A 19,051-nucleotide genomic window follows, 5' to 3' on the forward strand; every position below is an offset into this window, starting at 1 on the left:
TCTTTCCTTCAACCCTTTCTTTTTGCAATCCATCCGCAAGTTAAGTCGGCACTGTAATAAACATATGCCTACAATCCAATACTGCCCACCACCTCCACAGCCTTAATCTCCATCATTTACCACCTGGACTATGAAACAGCCACCTGAACGTGTCTTGCCCCTTATGCACTATTCTCACTGTAGCTAGATTAAGATGTAAATCAAAGCATGTCTTCCAATAACTTTCTTTCACACAAAATAAAAACTGAAGCCTCTTACCATAGCCTAAAGGCTCCACATGATTTGATCTACCCCTCCAATCTCATCTTTTAATATCCTTATGTTCATTACACTCCCATCACATTGGCCTTCTTGCTACTACCCAGACATGCCAAACTTGCTCCTGTCTTTGGGCATTTGCCCTCGCTATTGGTTTCCTCATGGACCACTCCCTTTGATTTGGCAGCTATCTATACCACTGCCACTCCCTCCAAGGTATTCCGTGACATTATCCAAAAGAGCCTTAAACCCCCTTTATTTAACCTATCTAAAATTATATAATTCTTTTACATGATTAATTTCTGTGCCCTCCACTAGCACATTAGTTGTACTTTTTTTTTTTTTAATCACTGTATCCCAGGACCTAGAACAATACCTACCACTTAGCAGGCAATAATAAATGTTTAATGAATGATTGCCCTATAAAAGGGAAATCAGACAAGCTCACAAACTCAAGAGCCAAATTCATTCATCTGCTAACTTTTTAGCATCTTACCCAAACTCTGAATCAATGGCTTCCTTATTTGTCTTTTTTTTGGGAAAATTTCGAAAGTCCTTTTTGGAATCTTACTGTTCATGCTTATCTAGTACATTGTAAAAACGGGCACTCAACTAATGTTTGTTGAAGTGAACTGAATTGAATGAATAACTTATTCTATAGAGAGAGGGGGAATAATGAAAATTAAGGATTAGAAAAGCTGGAAAGAGGTGTGTTTGTGCTACATATAAGGAAGAATGGTCAAACAGTTACTATTACCTCATCAAGCACCCATCACCCCGGGAAGATTGAACGTAGGATGAATGGCCATCTATGAGAGGTATATACAAAGGGCTCCTGCATCAGGCCAAAGAGGAAGATAGATGATATCTAACATCCAAGTAGACCACTGCTTAATTCCGTGTAGGATGGAGTGGAAAGAGAATAAGCACTGCTCAGGCACCGATAAGATCTAGAGAAGAGGACAACAATGACAGAGTTCTGTTTCAATAAATTGATAGCAACAGTAGCTGGGTTGTAAGTGCTTAACAGGTGAGTGGATACTGAAGAAATAATTCCAGCCAAACTATGTTTGTCCATGTAAGGGAGACGATGATAGCTCAAAAGGCAAGGTCAGGTTTCAGGGAGGTTTTTAGAAGGAGACTGAAGCATGTTCAGAAGCAGCAGGATGGAAGAAGCTGGTGAAAAGAGACAGCCTGAAAGTGTCAAGGATGGAGCACGGGCTCCGGACTCTGGGCATCAGGATTAGCCCAGAGGAGCCTGGGCTCTGAAGCCAGGATTTCCAGAGAAGGGGTGTGTTGAACTGAGAAGGAAACAGAAAGCCCCAGTCATGAATCTCTGCGATGGTTTTGTTTATATTTCGTTCATTCATTCATTCACTTAAGTTTATCTGTTTTCATGAAAGTCTCTATTTTAGAAGTATCATGCATTCAAAAACTGGATGGTATCATGGAAGAGAAGTCCTGAGGTAGGGGAGGCAGAAAAGCCTTTCTTGCATGCCTATCCTAAGCTTCCACCAAAAAGAGTAAGACTAGTTTTGGGTGACTTCCAGAACTGGGAAAGATCCAGAGAAATGCTGAAGTTAAGAACAAAAGGGTCAGGAGAACCTCGGTTTTAGAGTTAGAGGTAAAACTCAGGATGAAATAGAAAGCAGTCTGCCCTTAGACTGTGAAAGCCTAATTTCTATGCTATCCTGATAAAGTGAGTAAAAGACTGCATTTAAAACTATTGACATGTGTTTGCCGGTACTCCAAGGTGATAGTAAAGTGGTGTTTGAACTCAAAGGGTATGTGGGGTGGGGCGGGGGAGGGCTACAGTACCTGCTGGGCAGCCCTTCTCCCATAGTTACACTTCTCACCAGTTTCCCTCTCCTTCTTCCTTTAGCCAGGGGTGATAATGGCTTCCAGCTGTTACTAGTCCCTGGACCTGACTCATTGGTTCGACTGAGTCCCTTACTTCTTCCCATACCACTGCACATAGTCGCTTTATCAAACTCTTTTCAATTAAACCTTCTGAGTATGCCAGTGTCTTCCTGCCAAGAACCTAACTGAAACACTAAGGCCTCAAAGATGGCTCCCTTCCCTGGGGCAGCTCCTTCCATCCAATCAATTTAACGTGACAGCCATTTATCTCCTTTATTGGTCACTACTTACACTCCGAGTCCAACCACAATCTGTTTTTGTTTTGCTAATTACCCATTGAATCACGATTTCCCCAGGCATCTACCTGATGCGGCCCCATCCAAATATCCTCCCATTTATAAGTCTATCCTAATTTCACTTTCTACCTACCCTGGCTTCCCAAAGGTGTCTATATCCTTTCCCCAGCATAGCTCAGGTACTGTTGGTAACTCTGCAGAGAGGGTATCACCCTACCCACAGAGCTAAGGCTCAGATACGGGCTCCTGGCCCTGTAGAGGAATTGTAACATAAATCAAGAAAGCACAGTAGAAGCCTCATGGTGGAACTGGACAGTAAGTGCTAAAGGAAACGCGGCAGGTATGTGGCCCAAGTCTACTCAGTTTGCCGGACCCCAAGCCTGGATCAACCTAATTTGTGACAGATCCGATCAGCTGGAGGGTTTAGAAGTACCTGCCTTGGAAAAGCCCAACTTGGGAGAGGAGCTGATATAAGCTGACAGAATGAGGTTCACCCTGCCTGAAGACGAACAGAACTGGTGAAAGTTACAGCGGATATTTGCCTTCTCCTCGAAACTTCCCCTTACCCCTAAGTGTCTCCTAGTCAACAACCTACTCAAATTGCTGACTTTTCTGAAATGTGTTACCGTCATTCCATCTTACCTTTTGAGGAGACTCCATGCCTAGAGAGGATGTGAACTCTGCCTCCTATTTCTGCTATGTTTTCGACAGCATCTGGCTCAAGGCTGAGCACCAGAACTTTCGAAAATGCCTATTAACTCACTGCCTCATCTCAGCAGCCCATTTCAGTTGTTCTCACAGATTCAAACCCTAATACTCCTTGACAACCCATATCTGCCTATGCTCCGCCTCTGTGAATGTCCAAATCTCCCAGGCAAATGGTTCCATTTATATTTTTTCCAAAAATCAGGATGCGCACAGTAACTAAATTGCCAGAAGCTGCATGCCATTGACTCTCTTACACTCAGAAAACTATTTAGACGCTAGGTTAGATAATACAGTTTCTATGCAGGTTGTTTCATTCTCTCACAAAAATCCTTAAGGTTGGATACAACAGATATTGTGATAGCCATTTTAGAATTAATGAAACCAAGGCTGAGGACATTTAAGTAATTCACCCAAGATTACAATACTTGCAAGTGATTTTAAAATCAGAGGAGAATCCAAGGCTTTATCTGCTACCTTGCACTGCTACTCTGTCAGCCTATCTCTTCCCCTAGGTTAATCCCCTGTTCTACAGGGCTCTTAAAGATTATAACATCATGGGGAGACATAATCAGGCATCTGGCCAAAATTCACAGCTGCATCACTGGGGAGGAGCCAAGACCCCAATACATACACATAGCTGAGTCCTAAACCTTGGTTTCCCCTTGCTTCTTCACACACTTGAGAGTAATGCTTAGCAGCACTTTATATGGAAAGCATGGCTCTCAGGTCTGATGTAATCAAAGCCCTATGTACTCACACATTCCTATCGCCTGGTCGTCTGTCAAGGCAGCTGTGAACAACAGCCAGGAAATAGTGTCCGCTTTGGTACTCCCCTAGTCTCCAGCTAAACACCCCAACCAAAAGGCAACAGTTTGATGTCTTATTTCTCGTGTTCTTGTCTCACCTGAATAGGTGAGATGCTTGTTCCCATTTGCCCTCTAAAAAAAAAAAAAACAAAAAACAAAAAAAACAAACCCAAGGTATCTAAGAATGGACAACCAGGAACTAAACAAACCCAAGGTATCTAAGAATGGACAGCCAGGAACTCCTGGAACTTTAAGACAAAGGTGATAGAAGGAACAGGCAATCCAAAAATGAGAAAAGCATATGAAAACACAAGATAATGATTGGGGTTTTCAAGAGCCATGGCTGAGTGAGTTTGGCTCTGCCTCAGCTATTCAAAAGACGAGTTATATGTGACCTGTAAGAAATTATAAGCCCTCTGTATCATACAAATCTTAAATATAAGCAATAGTTAGCAACTGTTATACTAACAGGACTTAACAAAACTACTGGACTGCATGCCACCTTCAGACCATAACATGGCCACAACTTCTCTTGAGGGTTCCCATTTGAATATTCATCCTTGCATTCATGAAGTACTTCACCTCATCTTTAGAGGAGGGAAAATACATTCCGTGTGATAACAACAGACACGGAGTGATATTCCCAGAGCACTGGCTACTGTCCAGTCAGGGAGTCTGTTGTCTAAAAGCATGAACTCTTAAGTCAGATTGCCCCATGTGAATCCAGACTCTTAGGCACTTGCTAGATGGATTTCTTGCCACATGTTTCTTGACCCTCTGCACATTGTGATAACAACAGTACCAACTTCATGGCACTACAGTGAGAATTAAAAGAGATAACACACACAAAATAAATAGAAGAGTACCCTGCACAAGGTACATGAGTACTAACCATTATTAAAGATAAAAGTAAGTAAGGGGCTTATGCCGTTTGCAATGATGGAGTACCTGGTATCAGATCAGCCTTCCTACTGGAAACGAGTATAAAACTGGACAAAATATATGAGGCAACTGTTTCCAGGCAATGGACAGAAAGCAGCATAGGATTTCAATTCCTGCAAAGGGGGAAACGCATGAGATCAGCCTGTGATCACCCTGGCTCCTTGCCTAGAAACAATTTCCTGACCGGAGTAGAGGGAGCTGAACTCCCAGCACAGCAGAGTGGTCACACATGCTGGGGAGGCAAAGGTCAGAGTTGCTGGCAGCTAAATAGGCTGGATTCTGCAGGGTGGAGTATCAGAGAGAAAAGTACAGGAAGGGACCCCATAAGTTCAACATGAGATCCACTATGAGTCCACGGCTGAGGGCTGAGTATATATCTTGGGTCAACACACCCGAGATTTTCTAGACTGCAACTACAGGGTTGAAAGGAAAACCCAGATACTAGAGGTTGAGCACTAGTCAAAAAGGGAAGTGCTGGAGATTGTTGGACTCCTAGCCCTGCCAGAGTAGAGATTCCAGAAATTCCACTCCTTAGGAATAAGGACCACACCATAAAATAAGACTTACTCTAGTCTCACCCTAGTAAAGACTAAATCCAAACCTCAAAGAGATTCAGAAAAAGACAGAATTTGGACTGATTTCTACCAAGTTAGAGGGACTTGGGAAATGCCATAGGCTTTCCACAGGTATGCAATAATGAAGCATAAAACCAAACTTGCACATGTTCAAGGTGATGAGCCGTTGTAGTATTCAAACTGCAAGATAAAACAAGAATTAACACTCTTACAAGGAAAATAACAGAATCTAGAGTCTCTGTTAACAAATTACCCAGTGTCCAGCATTTATTAATAAAATCACTTACACAAAGAAAATAGAAAAATGTGATCCATATTATGGACCTAGCAAACAAAAATCTTAAAGCAGCTATTATTAGTTATTATAAATGCGTTAAAAGAAGTTAAGAGAAAATATGGTCAAATAATTAAAGGAAAATATGGTCTTAACAAGGGAACGAATAGAAAATCTCTCAGCAGAAAAACAGAAATTACAAAAGATGCAAATGAAAGTTCTGGAATTAAAAGGTACAATAACCAAAGTAAAAACAAAAATCAGGGGTACCTGGGTGGCTCAGTCAGTTAAGCATCCAACTTCGGCTCAGGTCATGATCTCACGGTTTGTGGGTTCAAGCACTACCTCAGGCTCTATGCTGACAGCTCAGAGCCTGGAACTTGCTTGCTTTGGATTCTATGTCTCCCTTTCTCTCTGCCCCTCCCCCACTTGTGCTTTGTCTCTGTCTCTGTCTCTCTCAAAAATAAACGAACATTAAAAACAATTTTAAAACAAGAACAAAAATAAATGTATGGGCTTAACAGAAGATTGGAGGTGGCAGAGAGTTGGTGAACTTGAAGACAGATTAATAATATCTTTGATTTACTCTTTCTTTTTTTTCACTCTGGCTCACTGCCTAAACACAATTTCCTGACTGCAGTAAGGACAGCTAGTGTCCAAGTCCAGCACAAAAATTTAAAAAGGGGTGAGGGGAATTGAATAAAAATGAAAAAGCTGCATATTGATATTTGGCACAATATCAAATGATCTAGCATACATATAATTGGCGTCTCGAAAGATAAAAAGCATGAGATTAAAGCAGAAAATAAAAAAACTAAAGAAGTAACAATCAAAAACTTCCCAAATGCAATGAGAAATACTGACTTCTTGTTCCAAGAAGCTCAGCAAATCCCAAACAGGATTAATATAAGCCCAAAGCAGACTCATGTGTTGGTACACCATAATCAAACTTCTGAAGCTAAAGAAAATGACTGTTAACCAGAGACAATGGAACAATATTTCTAAAGTGATAAAAGGAAGAGGGAACAACTATTAACTTAGAATTCTATCACTAGATGGGGCACCTGGGTAGCTCAGTCAGCTAAGCGTCCGACTTCAGCTCAGATCACGATCTCGCGGTTCGTGGGTTCGAGCCCCGCGTCGGGCTCTGTGCTGACAGCTCAGAGCCTGGAGCCTGTTTAGGATTCTGTGTCTCCCTCTCTCTCTGACCCTCCCCCGTTCATGCTCTATCTCTCTCTGTCTCAAAAATAAATAAACGTTAAAAAAAATTAAAAAAAAAAGAATTCTATCACTAGAAAAAATATCGTTCAAGAATAAGGGTAAAATAGGGGCACCTGGGTGGCTCAGTAAGTTAAGCATCCAACTCTTGATTTCAGCTCATGTCATGATCTCACAGTTGTGAGATGGAGCCCTGCATTGGGCTCCATGGTGGGTGTGGAGCCTGCTTAAGATTCTCTCTCTCTCTCTCTCTCTCTCTCTCTCTCTCTCTCTCTCTCTCTCCCCCCCCCATCTCTCCCTCTTCCCCTGTCCCCTGCTCACGTTCTCTCTCTAAATAGAAAAGGAAAAGGGGTGGGGTGGGGGCACCCGGGTGGCTTAGTTGGTTAAGTGTCAGACTTCAGCTCAAGTCATAATCTCACACTTCATGAGGTTGAGCCCTACATCAGGCTCCAAGCTTATGGTGCAGAGCCTGCTTGGATTTTCGCTCTCTCTCTCCCTCTCTCTCTGCCCCTTCCATGCTCTTTCTTTCTCTCTCTCAAAATAAATAAGTAAGCTTTAAAAAAGGAATAAGGGTAAAGTAAAGACATTTTCAGACAAATATGTGAAAGGAAAGCTAAGTGAAAGGACAGAAGAGAAATAATACCAGATAAAAAAAAAAATACCAGATAAAAAAACTTAGATCTATAGGAAGAAATGAAGAGCACTTGGAGGGGAAAAGAAATGAGTAAATATAAAATGGCTATATTGTCATTCTTTTCATAATTTATATAGCATTCTTTATTAAAGCAAATATGATTATAGTGTAAGGCAAGGTTCGCAACATATGTAGAAGTAAAAAACAAGACAACAGTCTTACAATGAACAAAGTGGATAGTTAGAGGAAATTTTGCTGCTGTGAGGTTATTACATTTGTGAAGTGGGAAGTATGAATCAGAAAACAGAAAGTGGGAATTGGGAAGTCACTGGTGTGAGGTAGGGAGTGAAAGAGGGAAAGAGGAAGTATGCAATGTCATAATGTGAAGTATGAAGAGATACAATATTGATTCTAAATAAATTACCATAATCAAGAATGCATATTGTTAGTCTTAGAGCAACTACTAAAGGAGGAAATAAAATGGAAAACACTAAAGAATACTTTATTAACCTTAAAGAAGCCAGGAAAGAAGCAACAGAGAAAGAAAAGCAGATGCGACAAATGAAATCCAAATTGTATGACAAGAGACAACCACATCAATAATTACATTAACTATAAATATATTAACCTTCCAATTAAAGGGCAGAGACTGTCATACTAGATAAAAAAAGGAAGACTCAACTATATGCTGTTTATAAGGAATACACCTTGAACATAAAGGCATAGTCAGGTTGAAAGTAAAAGAACAACAACAAAAAAAACCTATACCATGCAACAATATCATCCAGCATTTCTATTCTTAGACATATGTCCATAAAAAGACTTGGACATGAGTGTTCTTTGCGGATTTATTCATGATCACCCAAACTGAAAACAACCCGTATGCCCAGAAACAGGTGAATAAACAAATTATGGTATATTCATAAATAAAATAATATTCAATAAAAAGGAACTATTCATATGTATAAAAATAATATAGACAAATATCACAGACATTTGCATAATGTCTAATTCCATTTATATGACATTCTAGAACACAAAAAACTAATCTGCAGAGATTACAAATTAGACTGATGGTTGCCTCGGGTAGGGAATTGTGGAGTAAAGTGGACCACAAAGGGGTACAAGGGAACTTTCTGAGAAGACTGAAATGTTCTTTGATGATAAGAGTGGTGGTTAGGTGGTTGTATATATTTGTCAAATGCCACTGACCTGTATACTCAAAACTTATTAATTTTATGTAAATTTTAATTAAATAAGGTTGATTTAAATTTTCTTAAATAAAGGTAATTGAATGTTTCTCTCCTTTTTTTTTTTTTTTTTTTTTTGGCCATCAACATCAAACTTGACCAACTAACATCTACTCAGGAAAGAGGGAAGAAATTTTGAAGCAGAGGATTAGAATAAAATAAAAACCCCCCTCAAAACAATTGTACTGTTCCTCGCCTCCTGTCTATTCTGCATGTAGTCTTTGTTGTTGTTGTTTTAGGTTCATTTAAGTAATCTCTCCACCCAACCTGGGGCTCGGACTCACAACCCCAAGATCAAGAGTCCCAAGCTTTTCAGACTGAGCCAGCCAGGCCCCGCGATTCTGCATGGAGACTTTGAATTGCCACCTATTATTATGATTGTTACTGACTGACTTTATTGATCTGTAGTAGTTGCCTAAAATCTAGTTCCTAAAATTTTCTGGTGGATCCAGGGCAGTTCAAAAACACAAAATGTGTTCTTAATCCAAGAAATATCTCCACTGTACATGGGGTGCATGGAATATAAAATGAGAAGGGCTTGGGGAGCTTTTGTGTTAGCTCCAGCCTTGAGGTGGCAATTCGAGGTAGCTGGGAAGAAACTAACACCACCTGAGGACCCAGGAACACAGGCTGGTGACCTAGCAGAATGTTCGCTGCAAGCTTATGAACCTGTGGAGAACAGAGTTTAAAATCCACAGATTATATTACTAAATTTCACCAGTCCCCCGAGATACTTAGTTTCACGGTCATAAATGACACCAAGATTTAAATCATTTGCAACAGGGCCTGCCTTTCAGAGCTGTGCCATTCCATTCACCTCTCATCTCTCCATGCTACTCACACACACTGCATCTGCTGGGAGAGTGATCCAGCCACTCAGGCCCATTGTGATGAGGTTTGCCTCAGAATGCTTTATGATTTACGGAAGAGCAGAATAAGGAAACTTCCTTACCTTTAAAGAACTCCACACAGCACTGCCAGAAGGCATTATTCCCCAAAGTTGTTGTTTTTTTCCTCACCTTCTCATTGGCCCTCCAATCCACCTCTCCCCCATCACACACACACACACACACACACACACACACACACACAAACAGGTCAGGCTCCAAATTACCAAAATGATGAAGTGACAAAAGAGATTGATTTATGAGTATGGTACAAGGGGTACAACTAGGAGATAATGGGGTGAAATTGAGCAAAGAGAAGTATAGACTGATATCAAGAAACATTTGAAACTCAACAGAGTGTGAAGTAAGCTCCCAGGAGAAGCCAGAGAAGCCCTATGGCTGGAAATCATTAAACACTCAGCAATGGGAAATAATGGGTTGTGGCCTGGCCAGGTGGACAGAGGGAGCAGAAGTGAAATTCGCATTTCACTAATATACTAGAACCCTTCTACTAAATAAGTAATTCTTATTTACTTATTAATAAGTGATGAGTGACTATTCCATTTCTATATTCATATTTTATCTGTCTCTGTTTTTCTCTGTCTCTCTGTCTCTGTCTCTGTCTCTGTCTCTCTCTCTCTCTCTCTCTCTCTCTCTCACACACACACACACACACACACACACACACACACACACACACACATCTCACAAACATCCAGACTCTCCACACACCTTCCAACATGGTGCCTGGAAATAGGTGACTCACTATGTACTTTGCACAGCCTGCAAGGTTCAAGTTCATACTGATTCTTCCCCTCTTCACCTCCCATCACTCATCCTGTTCACCCTCTCTTCTCACAGATTCCCTTCACTCCTCACACGTTTTTTTTTCATAAACCACTATATACATGCTGATGTCCCCTATGGGAACCACTGGCCCGGAGAAGGCAGCCATGCCCAGGAGAAGGTGGGTGAGAGAGAGTTGAGTTAGGGGGAGATTTCACACTCTTCTGTGGCTTTCAGATAAAGCTAAGCCAACTGCCAAGAATGATCAGAACAATATTGCTAGCTATTGAGGATTTTATGTTCCAATGCCTCCTCCTGTTTTTACATTATGCTCCTCTATTGAGCCTAATCAAAAGCAAAAACTGTCCACAACTAGCCCACAACTTCCCCACAGACCTTGGGGTGAAAAAGTTCTCCAAGAGAAGAGCCAATAATCCTAGCCATATGAATGATAAGGCTGGAGCGTGCCACCAAAGTTTCCTGCTGTGAAGATGGGCAAAGAAAGAAAAAAATGATCATGCTTCTCTCATTTCAAACCCTGTATAAGGCACGGGATAGGGTGTGACCTTTTATTTCTAAGGTATAGGGCTCTACAGTAGGACGGAGGATGCGAACTCTGGGCAGCACGATTTGCTAAATCTAGAAAAGTCAGGGATAGGATAGCCACCTCAATGGCTGAGAGAGAGCAACATAATCTGCCCTTAAACTTGATCCACTAGGAAGTAGTAATAACCAAGGCCTGCAGCATTCACAGCATTAAACATAAGAAAGCATCACTGCAGATTTCCAGTCTGTTAGTATCCTAAGAACGGGTGAAAAATGTCACTTCCAGATCTGTATGTGCGCAGACCACGGGAGACAAAGGTTGAAACAACTAAATGTAAAAGTGAATGTTGATGAGGTGAGAATGAAAATGAGGCTCAACTGTGACTAATTCTGTACAGGCTCTCGCAGTGTCTATTAAGGACAACTGGAAAAGCTTCAATGTTAGCATGTTACTGCCCTCTCCTGGGCAAAAGGTCAAAGACGGTGCACATGTGTGAGTCACAACTGGTTCAAGTTTGTCCCAAGGCCTTCAATCTTTAAACCACTGGTCTATAAACCTGTGAAATGGGACTGCCTTTGACCATCTTCCATGTGCAAATCCAAATCTGTCTCCCCTAACTACAACCATTTTAGCTTTCCCACTGGAACCAAAGGATTCTGAGACCCCAGGCTTTGTTGGGGGGTTATCGGTGGCTGTGGGCAAAGGACTGGACTAGTGATGTGACTGGGAGCAGGGAGGACAGCCCCAAATGTCTTAGTGATCCACTTTTTAAGCAACAACCCCCATCACTGTTTATTTTCCTGGAATTGTTCCCCAGGGCCTGAGAAAAATTCTTCTTCCAATCCTCACCTCCCTCCCCCGCATACCCTGTCGACTCTTCAGCCATATGCCTGAGCATTTACTGTTTTGAACCTAAACTTGTCCAACTGAGTAATGTTAATTAAATCTAATTCATTTGCAATTTTTAAGGGCTAGACTATCTTATCAAAATTAATGAAAACTGAAATCTCTTGGAAATAATTATTTTATGACTTTTAATGGCTGTACAAATAATATTTTAAATGAGGATACATGTGAATAATAACTAAAATAAAATGAGGCAAATTAATTAACAATGTCCTGATAGGCCTAAATTAGGTAATCATCTATTTTTTACAAAGTCTCGAGGTAAGTCATTCAGTTCCCAACTCTGCATTTCATACAAAGTACAAAGATCAGACCCGAATTCACAGAACGTAAAGGAACCTAAATGAATGGGAATTTACAATACAGTATCCTTCAACAGAGACAATAATCACTTTAAAGGATTCTCATCTCCAACAAATATTTATCCAGGGCCTGCTGCGCACACAGCGCTATACTTGGGGGTAGAGCACGGTCTCATTATCACGTCTCCCTGTGAGGATAAATCACAGAGGATCCCGAGCCCTGCTGTCATAGTCACCTTGCTTGGCTTGCACTTTGATCATGTCCCTGACCCCTCGGGTCCCTGCAGAGGCGCTCCCCATCTCCATTCATGGGCGAAGCACCTCCTCAGTGGTAGGCAGTGCCCGGTGGGGGTGGAGGAAGGAACACCCCAGGGGCTGAGGGGACCTGACTAATTCCTCTCTGATAAGAAGGCCAATGGCCAACTGCGCACTGAGCGCTACTCCATGGCTGCGCCTGGCCGTGTGCCGTCACTTTGGGGATATTATTTCATTTAACCCTCAAAACAGCCCTGCAGGTAGATCTTTTTGATCTTATTTGATATTATTGCACCATTTTAAGGATGAGAAAAGAGAGATGTACCAAATTTAAGCATTCTGCCCAAAGTCATAAAAGCCTTAAGAAACAGAGTCACGATTCAAATGTGATTCTGTCCAAGCCCCAAGTCCAAGCCAGTAACTGCTGGACTATACCACTTCCTTTATATCTGAAATGGAATTAACCCATCAGGCTTGCTGTGCAAATCAAATGACAATTTATAAGACGGGCTCCTAGATGATAATTTGCTTACATAAAGGATCATTAAGTCAGATCATGTTACATCCCTATTCAGAAATTCTCAACTGGTTCTCCACTGAACTGAGAATAAAATCCCAAGTTCTTGCCCCGGCCCGCAAAGCCCCACGTGAACTGGCCTTGACTGCCTCCCCTATTTCCACCCCATTTGCTATTCTCTCCGTGCAGCCTCCTCGCTTTCCCTTAAACAGAAACGTATATTCCCGCCTCAGGGTCTTTGCATTTGTGCGCTCTCTGCTTGAGACGCTCTCAGCCCAGATAGCTACATGACCCACCTTCTCATTTGGTTCATGTCTCTGCTCAGTGTCACCTTACCCAAAAGGTCTGTCCTGCCCGATCTATCCAAAATAGAAACTTGTCTCCTCATCTGTCTTCGGTTTTGTTGACAGCACTCATCACTCCGTGATATCGTTATACCCGCATCTGCTTATTGTCTCTCTCATTCCAGCACATTCTCACGAGGGCAGGGCCCTGGCCCCGCCTGCTCACTGCAGTGTTGCTGGCACTTTAACGGTTCACAGCACATGGCAGACACTCAGTAAATATCTATCAAATTAATGAATCCATGAATGAACCATAAATTCCTTTATCAATACGTGCAGATTTGCCTACTTGAATTTTCACTTGTAAAACCAATCTAGAAAGGACAACCTCAATTTGATGTCGATGTGCCTGTTCATCACCCACCTTTATTTTATTTTCTCTACTCCCTCTCTTATATCTTTCCTCAACTATAAAAGGTCCTCCGAACTGCCACACAGCACCCCCTTCCCATCAATGCCTTTAGTCATCTCCTAAAACCCTTCTCTAACCACATACTGCCGAGGAGAGGTGACCATGGCAAGGCCACTCTCTCAGTCACACAACTCACCATATCACAGGTGGAATGCTCGCCCCCGTCCCAACACAGCTTCCCAACAGCAGAAGGGCCACACAAGTCAGCTGCCACTTCTTACAGCTGGGTGGTCTACGGTGGGCCAGGTTCTAGCACGGTCCCATGTGCAGGGGGTACCAAGATGCCTCCCAGGAAATGCTAACAGCTGCTCAGCCCCTACTTTGCATTTTATACTCACTTTCCCTAGTCCTCTCAACTGCAAAGGTAGACCCTGGGTTCTTCATTTCACAAATGGCAAAAGTGAGCATCAGGAAAGTAAAATCACTTGCCAAGGTCACAAAGTTAGGGCCAGTGATATAAACCCATGACTCAAGATCTGACTCGACTTCAAGAAAGAAACATTTCTTTTGGTTTTAAGAAATAAATATTAAGGCTTTTACCTGATTATCCAAGTAGTTTCCACGTGGCTACTAGGTGCCTCGGATGGCGATAGGTAGTCTAGAATACAAAAGTAACATATAGGTTCTAAACTAAGAGAACGCTGTGGGCCAGCACACGGGATTGAACATCGCTTCAGTTACCTGTTTTCTTGTAAGCTCAGAGCTTTAATTTTTCCATGATCTGGACTACTGGGTAGGTTAGTTTGTATGGCTCCTCTAAAACATGAGTTATTTCCTATATATCACTCCACTTCTCAGATGGCTATGGCTGGAAAAAATGAACTGCTTTTCTAGCATTACGTACTTTTCAAGAATACAGTAATTATTATCACTAATAATAAGTAGACCTTAGAGGTCTAAGGTCTGCAACAAATTGGGGCAGGGCAGAAAAAAAAAACAAAAAACCTACAAGCTCACCAAACAAAATGCAACTAAGTACCTGGTCCTCTTCTTGTTCCAGCTGCTTAATCCATTGAATGCATCACTATTATGACATTAGAAAGCGTGAGAAATGGCAAGGTAAGCATTTTTATGAAGTGTTACAATTCTGTAACTAACCTACACTTCCTTTCTGAGGGCTGTGTTTTCTGTAACACTAGATTCTTGTTGTCTTCCTGGGTGTTACTGGTTGAGTCTGGCTCTGCCTGTGTTATCCTGAAGAAAGCTCCTTTAGGAACTAACCACGGTTGCTAACACCAGAACCTCTGTCTTACCTGTAAGAACAGGGCTGAGTTCCCGTGAACACAATGACAGCAGATTTTCTGTGCCCCACCTCCACTCTTCTCTCTCCAGAGCTAGCCTTTCCACAGAGCGAGGGAGACAGCACCAGTGCCCACGGGTACTACCAGCACCCAGAGAGACGGGTTCTATGACAGCCAGTGAGGGTGAGGGCTCAGACTCCCAGGAGCGCCCCATAGCCTATTTTGCCAAAGGAACAGAATCAAAGGTGTAAGGGCAGTGGAAAAACAGGTTAGTCCACCCCCAACTGAAGTCTATGAGATCAGGTGACACAAGCAACTGGTTCTTCACCTGACTTTGATTTCAGAAGCACAGTATGAAGCATTTGTACTTGGAAATAAACCTTCTATCACAGACTTAATTCCCAGGAATGACTATGCAGACAGATAGATGCCCAACAGGGTAGACCAGGACGCCCAAGTACTGCCCATATTGTAATAACGCAGGACCGCAAGGAGGTGGAGGAAAAAGCCTAATTTGGGAATGGAAGAGCTGCTCTGTGGACATTCCAGAGTATGACGCGGACCACCCCGGGGAGATACTGAGTAAAAATATTGGGGGGGGGAGGGGTCAAAGCAGGAAACAAGGAGAGTCAGGTGTTGAAGTTAGTATAAAATACATACAAACTCAAGATGGAGGAACACGAATAGTATCTAGAAACTTTGTTGCTCAGTTACCCCCTAAGAGGACTCTTAAACCTATGTACCCTGTATGTAAACATATGTAAATTGACATTTACATTTTTTTCCATGGTAATTGAAATGGCTGCCAAGGATATAATTGCTGGCATACAGTAAATACTAACATTTTGAAATAAACTGTTATGTCACTGTTTGAAATGTATTTAATGGAATACAAATGCCATAGTAACTTGATATCAACCACCATCCACTTTTGAAATCGAAGATTCAGCTCTTCTTTATATGTCATAAACTGCATATCATTCCTTTTTTTCCCTCACATTGTATTTCTCTCTCATTTCCCCCACAAGATTTTGTGGTAATGTGATATATATATATATATGTGTGTATATATATATACACATGTATATATATATACACACATATATATACATATATATACACACATATATATACATATATATACACATATACATATACATGTATATACATATACATATATACATATATACATATATACATATATACATATATACATATATACACATATACATATACACATACATGTATGTATATGTATACATATATGTATATGTACGTATATGTATACATACATGTATATGTGTGTATATATGTATGTATACATATATGTAAAATGCGTGCAGGTACTGTAATGATCACTCTCTATCATACCATTCTGCAACCACAGTACATATATAAATTGAAGTTTATGCTTGTTTTGTATTACCTGTAATCATAGGCTCTATATGTTTACCTGTTCTTTTCTGGATTGAGATATGACTACAAGTATGAATTGTAAACACTTGGTGAAAAGAACATACATACTTTATAAATTTGGACAGATGAGCATTAAGTAGTAAAACCTTAGATTTCATTTTATGTATATTTTACCACAATTTTAAAAATAAATGCAAAAGATCTTATTAGAAATAGATCCCTCAAAAGGGCACCTGTTGGGATGAGCACTGGGTGTTGTATGGAAACCAATTTCACAATAAATTATATATATATATAAAAGAAAGAAATATATCCCTCAACAATCTGGTTACAAGAGTAGTTTATGGGGTCTTACATAAAAGAAGTTCACCCTAACACAAATATTTCGAATTGTGCCTTTTATGTAGCCCCACTAGAAGTTCTTTCACCTTAGGGCAACGTATACAGTAAAATTCTGAGTAAATGAGAGACATGCTTTCCTTTTGTAAAGTAAGAAAAGAATTACCATGAAGGGGGGGAGGGATGATGACACTTTCTCAAGCAGATTGATTTTATGAAGGAATACTAGAAAACTGAAGATCTGGAAATGAAGTCCCTTAAAATTATCCATGCCTTCATATTCCTTTAAAGTCTTTACATATTCAGGAAAATAGCTGTTCTCCAGTTTGCAGGATGCTATGTTTGAGAACTTCTGGATCACTGCAGTCCTGTCACTTTTCCCACTGACTATGGTCTGGTCAGCGTAGCTAATAAATCATCAAGTTGTAGCCACATATCCCCTCACTCTATATATATCCCCATGAAGTAGGGAAAGGCTGAGGCTCAGTATGTGAGCTGTCCTAGGATTACACTAATCTAGGCTGCATACTGCTTTCTTCTCTTCATTATCTCCCAAGAGGGAAGAGTCAACAGCTTGGTCCAACAAGCAGCTAAGCTCTGGAACCAGCTTCTGCCAGGGCAGTGGTAACACAGGTCAAAGATCAAGATTTCCCTCACTGAAGGGCTGTGGTCAGTGACAGGAGCAGAGACAGCCACAACCCCACACGTGTTTTCCCTGCACACCCAATAGCAATCCTACCCCGCTTCCTGAAACAAAGTATCTCCACGGGTATTCTCCATCCTGTATCTTAGATTTTCAATAATCCATTTATCCTCTCCTTTTCAACTTGAAACCCTAACATAAAAAGTGATCCTACAGGACTCCACCTGTGGCTGTGGCTCATCTCCCAGATGCAGCCCAAAGCCTCTGCTGATGACACCAAAAACATCACCATGGCAACCATCACTGACATACAACGCAAAGCTGAGGATGAGGCATGAATTCTTCTCTGAATCACTTCCCCAATGTTAAACTCATGTCATCTATCACCCTGTAGGCTTGCTGGCCTGTCCCAGAACCAAGGAAGCGGCAGACTTTTTTTTTTTTTTTTTTTTACTCAACAATGCTTCTTAATAACAGCTATTTTCATTATAAAGTCAAATTAAACACATTTTAAGCCTTTAAGAAAGAGGAAAGAAAAAGGTTACCTACAATCCCACCACACTGGACTATTTACTCTTAGCAATGTGGTCTTTGAAGCATCGCATTTTAACCTGAAATTGGCTTTCCCTCTCCTTTAAGACACGTCTATGCAAAAACTGTGATGAAAGTTACCATCGTACCACCTGGACCCTGAAAGTATGGCACCTATTCCCTCAAAAGCCAACTATCCTTCAGTTAAATGTAGACAAAGCGCTGGAAGGAAGGAGACAATACCCAAAACTAGCACATGGGCAAATGCGATACAAAATGCTGAAAGTGTTGTTGAATGGAGACAAAAAAGAAGGTTCTGGGACAAATATAGACACATTGCCTCATAGCAAAATCCTAAAGAAAGTTCCTGCCAGGGGGGGATCCTTCGGGTAAATGCTTTCTTTTCATAAGGATCAATCCAACCCTGCCTCATATGTTTCAACGCGAAATTCAAAACCGCACTGCAATCAAAGAACAACAAACCTTTGTCAGCCCTCTGGAGGCACTAAAGATGCTGAAATGTGTGCCTTGCTGAGACAGCACTGTAAATAGCAAAGAAGTCCTATTTTCCTTTGTTCGCAGACAAAGCACAGCCCTACCGATTTGGGTCTCCGATTATATATATATCTATGGTCTCAAGTTCATGTTTGCCACAGTCATCCGGTTCCGTTCTGAGGCCAAAGACTGGAACACGGTTGGTGGTGGCACAGCCAGCAGTGGGGACTTAACAAAGGCTATTCATTCAAAAGCCATGTTTCTGAAGCAAAGAAGACCTCAGACTTAAGAGACCTGGATTCTGCAAGAAGCAACTGTACATCTAGTTATAAAATGTGAAATTCCGCTGAATGTAGGTTACATCAATCCCATCAGCATACCAGAGACAGTGCTTCTTGATTCACAGCACAGATCAGGACTTGTGGTCCTCAGAAAAGCACACTGAATGTAGGGACGGCAATCGGTGGGTAATGGGAATTCTGCGGACACATCAACCATCTGGAGTCACTGGTACTTTGGTTCCTCTGAGCTGACCGGCAGCTACTCAGGAAACCCAGAGACCACAAACGTACCATAATCCCACAGACTGCTTTTTCTTGGAAAGAACTA

General features: G+C 41.4%; 1 protein-coding gene across 3 annotated transcripts in view; it reads right to left on the reverse strand.

Annotated features, from left to right (window-relative positions):
- Positions 1 to 19,051, reverse strand: part of GRIN2B (glutamate ionotropic receptor NMDA type subunit 2B) — a 413,917-nt gene that overhangs the window by 358,766 nt on the left and 36,100 nt on the right. The window contains exons 1-2 of one of the 3 annotated variants that reach the window (XM_047864810.1): positions 15,031 to 15,206; positions 14,318 to 14,375 (exon numbers count right to left, since the gene is read on the reverse strand). The exons of the other annotated variants lie outside the window; for them this stretch is intronic. The gene's annotated coding sequence lies outside the window, so the exon portion shown is untranslated. Of the gene's footprint in view, positions 1 to 14,317; positions 14,376 to 15,030; positions 15,207 to 19,051 lie in introns of those variants that run through there. 3 annotated transcript variants of the gene reach the window in all.

This window comes from Prionailurus viverrinus, chromosome B4, assembly GCF_022837055.1.
Source record: "Prionailurus viverrinus isolate Anna chromosome B4, UM_Priviv_1.0, whole genome shotgun sequence".
Lineage (NCBI taxonomy): Eukaryota > Metazoa > Chordata > Mammalia > Carnivora > Felidae > Prionailurus > Prionailurus viverrinus.